Genomic DNA, 8,219 nt, shown 5'->3' on the forward strand with positions numbered 1-8,219 from the left:
GCAACCCACCTCGGTGAGTTTGTGGATATGGTGACAGAGCAGAGGATGATCTTTCTTATGCTTTATTTTACTTTACTTTTGTTGTAGTTATTCTCCCACTTTTGTATTTTATACTTTATTACCTTAGAGGTTTACTTGAGAGATAAGTTGTATAAGCTGTTTTAACATAAAAACTATGTTTTGTCTGTTTGTAACTAGTTGGCCTAAACTCCGCGGGCTACGACTAGAGTTCTTTTGACTATCATACTTTTATATATATATATGATCATTATGGTATTATGTTCTATGTTGTATCTTGTGTCTTTACACCTTTTGTTATCATGAGGAACGTTTCACGCATTGTATCTCTATTTCTGTGTCCTTGGGCTATAATTCTTCATCAGGCTTCTAGTATTAGTATTTCCTTCTATATTTACTACTGTATGAGCTTTAGAATTGTCGTGACACTTTGTTATTCTTCGCTTTACGACTATAGGTAAGGTTTAGGGTAACGGGTTAACACAGTACATGAATGGTAAAAACTTATGAAACTCGAATGATGTGGGCATATTGTTTCCTAAGGAAAAGGTTTTTTAGGTACATTAGAACAACGTCACAGTGTGAAGGTATAAACTCTCTAATTAGATTTTATGTTAACCACAAGAATAGACTAATTGACTTCCTGCGTAACCTAGATAGGAAATTAAATGAATATAGAAACAATGAATTAGTAGCTGACTTTAAATCTCAATGCTCTAAGCTCATGATGATTACTTTCTTAGAAGTTCATGAAAGATTTGCAACAAATTGTTTCACTCGTAACATTTTTAAGTAAATACGTAACACGATTCAGAAGGATGGGGCATTAAATATCAAGTTATTGTCTACTGTTAGGGACAAGGTTAAATTTAGTATGACTGCTTTAGGAGACCTGATAAAAGATCGATTGGTGGAACTACATAGATGTAATAATCTATTTTCATGCTTGGCATTCCTTGTAGCCACATTTTCTATACCATGAAGTATGAGAACCTTCTTGAATTTCCAGAGTCTTTAATCTATAAAAGGTAGACTAAGAATGCAAAGAATGAATTTAGTTGTACAAGAATGTATGATAAGGATGATGTTGAGAGGGTTTTAAAGTTTTGAATGGGTACATTAGCATCCAATTGCAATTAGCTCTGTGATCTTGTATGTAAAAAAGATGTTTACTTTGAAGAAATTCATTCAAAAATTGTGAAGCTAATTATTCATTTGCAATTCAAACGTAGAAGGCATTAATGATCTTTTTATTATTAAGAGTAAATGAGCCCCTTCCCATAGGTCTTTGTGGAGGAAAAAAAGAGTATGCTTTAATTGCTACAAATATGGCCATTACTACAAGTGATGCCCTTATCTATTGCAAAAGACTGGCTAAGCTAATTTTTTCTAGACAACAATAGAGAATGCATCAACCATGATTGACTTCACTCAACAGATGAATGGCTTTTAAGTTAGTTCATAATACTCAAAACATTTTCAAACATCACTTGTTTTTTATTTACAATGATATTTAAATATAAAATCCTATAACACCTTCTTCAGAAAAAACTTTGTTAAATCTACCAAATGTTCCATTGTTAAGTCTGAAGAATTATTATGACCAAAATCATAGGTAACAGTTAGTGTTTATAATATAGAGGTTATTATTCTAAATATGTGAACCATTATTAAAAAAAAATATACATAAGTTCTATTTAATGTTCATGCAAGGTTTAAAAAATGGTGGATCAAGGAAATATGAGGCAAAAAATACGAGTGAAAAGTGTAAAGATAGCATGGTTGGTGAGATCATGATTGCATTTTGTGTTTGGTTTTGAATCGCTATGCTTATTGAAACTATGTCACTAATTCTCTTACTTGTGTTGTTTTTTTACAACAAATGCATAATGTCAATGAAAGTAGTCTACCGATGGATGATGTCACAAGAGAATTGAAATTGATAAGAATAATTTATACTCTTTAAATGAAGTGAGTAAATACTTTTTTTTAATATTCTTCTTTAATGTTTACAGTGGAAGTTTCCGAAATTAATGTCATGCGATAGGAACATTTATTGAAATTAGGAGGCCAAAATTTTACAAAAAGAACGTGGATGCACCATCAAATCCAAATATTCTTTCCACCATCTAATCCAAATATTATTAGCTATAGCGTACGTGCGTTCTAGTCCACCATCTAATCCAAATATTCTTTCCATTTAGCCTATCTTCAACAACATTCTTATCTTTCATAATGATGCACGGAATTGATGCATCACTAGAAAGAACAAAAGCATAATCGCCAGCATCTTTGTCCTTCCGAGTATGAAGTGTCACTTTGTCGACGACATGACCGAACTTTTTGGTGAAAAAAATCTACAATAACGCCTGTTGTAGGCATAGAGTCTCTTCCAAAGGACATTGTTAGTGTCTTCAGACGCTCTGCGTCATCTAGTTCCTTGGAAACATATTTAAGTTTCTCTTATTCCTGTTGATTTATTAGCCTTCCTCCTTGTAGTTGTTGCATCCCTCCAGCTGGTACATGGTGTACGACATCATTATTTGGACTCGACAGCAGGCAAGAATGTGACATTTTATGAAAAATTCTGAATGATTTCTTTGGTAATCCATCCAAATGGCATTCATCGTCAAATCACCCAAAACTCTTAGGCAAATATTATCTAGACTTTCTTTAACTCATTACAGCAATACATCCCTCATCCTATGCATTTTTGCTAGAGTTAAATTAGCCATACATGTTTGTCCGGCGGTCTCTAATGAATTATTTGCCTCCAACTCAATTGGGACATTTGGAGAAAATAAGCACTTTAAACATGAAATACAATCCTCAGCAAGATAATCCATGAACATGCTTCTTTAGTCGTTGCTTGTTGTATAACACCTCTGACTTCCATTCTTTCCAACAAGAGAAGAAAGGAGATGACCAACATAGACTCTGTGGGTTCACTTTAAATCCCCATGTCAAATGTTACAAGTCGCGTACGCATGCCTCAAAATCAATGCTTCCGCATACGCAAGTCAGTGCCCGCGTACGCAAGATCACTTGGCAGTGGCCAATATCCGCGTGGTGTGCACTGTTCCGCGTATGCATGCTCATAATAACTTAGAAAATTTTTGAAAGCTGCAGAATTCATATTTTTATGCCGAATTTCAAATGCACATAACTTTTTCATTTTAAAACATTTTTTGCTTGTTCTTCAAACGTCATAAAACTCTCGGACCCAACTTTCATCTAAATCAAGTTTCATCCAAAATGAGGGTCCGGAGACCAAGTTATGCCTTGCCATAATTTTTCAAAAACAAGGTTTTATAAAAATATACAAGGCTCTCTAGTTTCCCAAAACATCAAATCAAACCAATTTCAAAACATAATATAATCCATACCAAAACATACCATTTAACAACCACAATCCCATATATATGCTCCATTCCTTACCAATTCACCTTCTCAACCATTTTCACACCTAAATATTATTCAATTCACCACTTGTCATCAACATCAACCATAATAATACATATTCACCTTCAACATCATAAAACCCACAATTATCACAACTTGTCATCAACATCAACCATAAAAATACATATTCACCTTCAACATCAAACATCAACAACACCATTAATCATCATAAATCACCAACAATTCAAATTTATCCTAAGGTTCATTGGCCTAAATTTCATGAAACATTACATGTTACATAAAGAAAACCGAAAACCATACTTTAGCCGATTTCCAACACGCTCAAAACACCAACTTGATTCCAACCAAGCTTCCACAAAACTTCAACCACCGAAACTCAAATCCAAAAGCTCCAAATTACCGAAACAACTCCAACAAACACCAATGCTCAAGCTAACATCATATAATTCATCACAATAAGCAACTAGGGTTCACAATTTCACTAAATCACAGGGTTAAGAGGTATCTTACCTTACTCACAGCAGATTAGGATAAAACCCAACAATTGTCCACTATTGGTTGGCACGTAGACAACAAAAATCATGAAACTTACTCAAAAACAAAACCTAAAATGTGGAAATGCATAGGGCAGAGAACTAGAGCACGAGTTTTGACTTCTCACCTACTTTGTTGGGCTAGAAATGATGAACTCGACGAAAGCTTTGCGTGGCCGAAAATAGCACGCGAATTGGAGCACCGTAGCTCAAGTTACAAGCAAAAAAGGATGAAGATGAATAGTGAAATGGGGTTTCCTTCTTCTCTTCTCAAACCAGCGTGCTCCTCCCTCTCAATTTCTGAATTGAGTGTGTTAAATGAGCTGATTGGGTCACTAATGAAGCATATATATGTTGGGCTTGGGCCCAACTTAGGCCCAGTCTAACCCACTTAGTGTTTTTTGTTCATTTGACCCAACTTTAGGCCAAAACCTTTAGAATTAGTGCCCAGTTTTCAATTCTAAATATTTTCCTAAGTTTTTCTACTATTTTATTTTCTCTCATGCAGTACCAGACAGACTTAAGTCAGTATTGTCAGCTATTTTACCAATACGTGTTTTTACGCAAATTTTTCACAGAAAATTACATTTTTCCACTTGGAAAAATCTACTGAATCCAAATCTCACCTTTATATTTTCTAATTAGCACTTCCAAATTTTCGAACCCATTTCGGACAATTAATTTATTATTTTATTTTATCTAAGCGGTCGATTAATTTTGGTTCTTACACGACTTGCTTATGACATAGAAGCCATGATCCCTATTGAAGTAAATGAAGAAAGCCCAAGGATAAGGTTCTACAATGAAGTAGAAAACATTCAAACTAAAAAGAAGAGTTCGAACTCCTCCTAGAAATCCAAGAACAAGCTCGGATAATGGAAGAAGCGTTGAAACAAAGGATGTCCACAAGGTACAACAAGAAAGTCATCAGAAGAAGCTTCACCATGAACGACCTCATACTAATTAGAAATGACATCAGAGTACAGAAGTCGGGCAAAGGAAAGTTGGCTGCAAATTGGAAAGGATCTTACAAGATCATTGAAGTCTTAGAAAAAAGGTTACTACAAAGTGTCTGACCTACAAGGGAACGAGCTCCCTAGGTCGTGGCATGCATCCAACACGAAGAGATACTACAGCTAAAAGTGCACCTTACTCCCTAGTGTACTCTTTTTTCCGACTTCATGGTTTTTTCCCGAGAAGGATTTTCCTGAAGGAGGTTTTAACGAGGCATCATATTAAGGGCTAGGGGTTAAAGATAGAAAAACTCTTCGTAGCAAAATAGCTTCTGTAAATCATTTTTCATTAATGTTAATTCGTCATTTATCCCATTTTCTACAAATTGATTGTTCTACTATATGCACCGATTTAACCTCGATAAAGCACGAAAATCATTGTTCGACCTAGATGGTCGGCAAGATAAAACAAAAAGGTCCAAATTTGTGTAAGAAGTTATATAAGCAGATCGTGGCGTGACCTCATAAAGCTACTTGTACAAAAATAAGTTAGCAAAAGAGGCAAGCCTAAAACGAATCACAAAAGTAACTTGATAAAACAAGACTGACCTATTAAGGTCGAATCTAAGTCTCGACATCAAGAAAGCAAAATAGTATCCGAATTTATAATAGATCGTTCAAAATATCCAAACAAGGTATCCAACGTGATAAAACAACTCGACCAATCAAGTTGTAAAAGAAAGTCCTCATCGACTCTTATAAAAAGGATAGCATCCTCATATGATAAAAATTTTGTCAAGTGGTATTTGAAAAATCACAAAAAACAAACAAAAGCACAACATGCAAGTAAAGTAAAAGTTACAAAAAAAACTTATAAACAAGTGTGGCAAGCAAATTATAAGACATTTTAAAGGCCCCCAAAGGGGCAAAATTTCATAAGCAAGAGTACTTAGAAAACAACTATTACAAAATAAAATGTTCAAAAGACCCACGGACAGGACCATCAAATACAAAAGAAAAGCTAAGAAGGAGGAAGATCTTGCTCATCAGTAACCATAGGGCCCGGTCCATCAACTTGAATAGAAGGAGGAGCCTTGGAAGTTGGGATAAAAGAGTCTATAAGTGTCTCTTTAGCTCGGGTACCTCCGGTGGTCTTTGGGTTCTCGGCAGGAGTGGACTCGGCCTCAAGCTAAACAATCTTTCCATCAATCACGACCTTGTCAGGGTCAATGGGAGAAAGGTCGACCTCAGAAGCTAGAACTCAGAATTGAGCCTTCAGGTTCTCTGTCAGCTCATCCATTCTCGCAACCACCGACTCCTCCAGAATAACGTACTGCTCTCTCACCTTAGCTAAGTCCTCCTTCATATCCAGCTTCTTCCCGAAGATAGGGTATAACTCTCCTCGGCCTTTTTCTGCAACCCCTCGGCCATGGCACAAACAGCCTTGGATTTCTTTACCCTCTCACGAAGTCTTGATAGGTCGGATGAAAGAACTCCTTTCTCAACCACCAATTGCGACTTGATCTCTCGAAGGGAAGTAACCTCGGCTCGGAGATCGGTCACTTCCTTTTGAATAGATCCAAGTGGAGTTACCTCCAATTGTTTTAAGAGGGCAGAGCACACCCCTGCAATCCGGATACCTCCCCGAGCAAGCACTTTTAAATGTTTTTTAAGAAAAACATCATTCATACTTATATGACTATAATGAAGGTTGTGCTCCTCACAAAAAGAAATGGCGTTGAAGTCTTTGTTATGGACACTGTTGAGATTGGAAGAAGAAGCTTTTCACTTCCGAGAACCTTGATCGAAAAAGGGAGGCACCGGGGGAACTTTTTGAGGCAAAGATTTCGTGTTCAAAGGTGGAGGAGACAGAAGGACAATTCTTCCTGATTGAGAGGAGGAGGAATCCAACTTGGAAGGAGAGGAGGTATCACCCGACTTGCCGGTTTCCTTCAGCTGGATGGCCCGATCAACCGTGTTCTTCTTGGCCTGCCGAACTCTTTGTAGAGTTTCTAAACCACTGGTCATTTTTTCTACAAAAAGCAAAACCAGAGAGATCCAAGTTAGATAATCCAACAACACATAAAGGAAGTATCCACAAAAGAAAAGCTAACTACCTAATTCGGTACAGACATAGCTTGGATTGCCTATCAAGAACTTCTTTATGTTAAGGTTCGAAGCTTGACCCTAACACTTCTGGAAAAAGACCACTATAGTCTCCTTTACCTCATCCAAATCCTCAATATTATATTTAGTAACAGTGGAGCCCTCTTCTGGTACAGCCTAAAGGGGAGTTCGTCCCTATCATTAAGAAAAAAAGGTCGGGCATCCTCAACAGCCTGAACCTTAAAATAGTAGTTCTTGAAGTCATGAAAAGATTTATCAAAGATAGAAAAAAATTTTCGATCTTGAATAGCTCGAAAAGAGAGCCATTGTTGTTTTTTCGATCTTAAAGGCTTAGTGAGTTAGAACAAATAAAGAAACATTTTTGAAGACAAAGGAAAGTCAAGCTCCTGACTTATGAGTTGGTAAACTTTCATAAAATCCCATGAGTTCAGGTGGAGTTGAGAGGGAGCTACTTTACATATACCAAGGATCTCGATCTCAAAATCAGAAAAAGAAAGTGTAATCCCGAGCCTAGTAAACAGGCAGTCGTATATGAAAAGAAAATTACTTTCTGAGTTAGTAAGTCTGGAAAAGCAAATCCTATCTTATGGGTCGGAGACCACTAATTCATACTTCCTCTCATCTTCTGCGGTCCTACAAAGTCTATGTTGCCTACAGAACGTTTCTACATATTCATTATCAACTACAAGAACAACTGAAAGGATGGAAATATCTACCCATTCTAAACCTGGATGAACCTTAGAAGACATTGACACCACCAGAAGACGTCGAACGCTACACAAAAGGAGTTTGGACCTTATATTTAGGCCCAAATCTATCCGTTTCAGGTAACCCTCGAAACAACTATGTTTAGTAAAATAGTCTTTTAAAAAAAAATTATAATAGACATAAATATAACTATAATTTTAAATATTTATTAATATATGAGATTATATTAAATTTTTTAATTTTAATAAACTCAAATCATCTTTTTAAAATATTTGTCTTTTTTTTTGCATCTTTAAAATATTCCTCTTTAAATCCTTTTAAAAGTAGAATTTAATTTCAATGCACTTTCAGTGTAAAATAGTTTTATACATGCATTTAATTACGCAATATAACTTCAGCAAAAATAATTACTTTTCACATTGGTTGCATAAATGGTCATCCAAAATACCAAAACGAT

Source organism: Arachis hypogaea, chromosome 17 (genome assembly GCF_003086295.3).
Source record: "Arachis hypogaea cultivar Tifrunner chromosome 17, arahy.Tifrunner.gnm2.J5K5, whole genome shotgun sequence".
Lineage (NCBI taxonomy): Eukaryota > Viridiplantae > Streptophyta > Magnoliopsida > Fabales > Fabaceae > Arachis > Arachis hypogaea.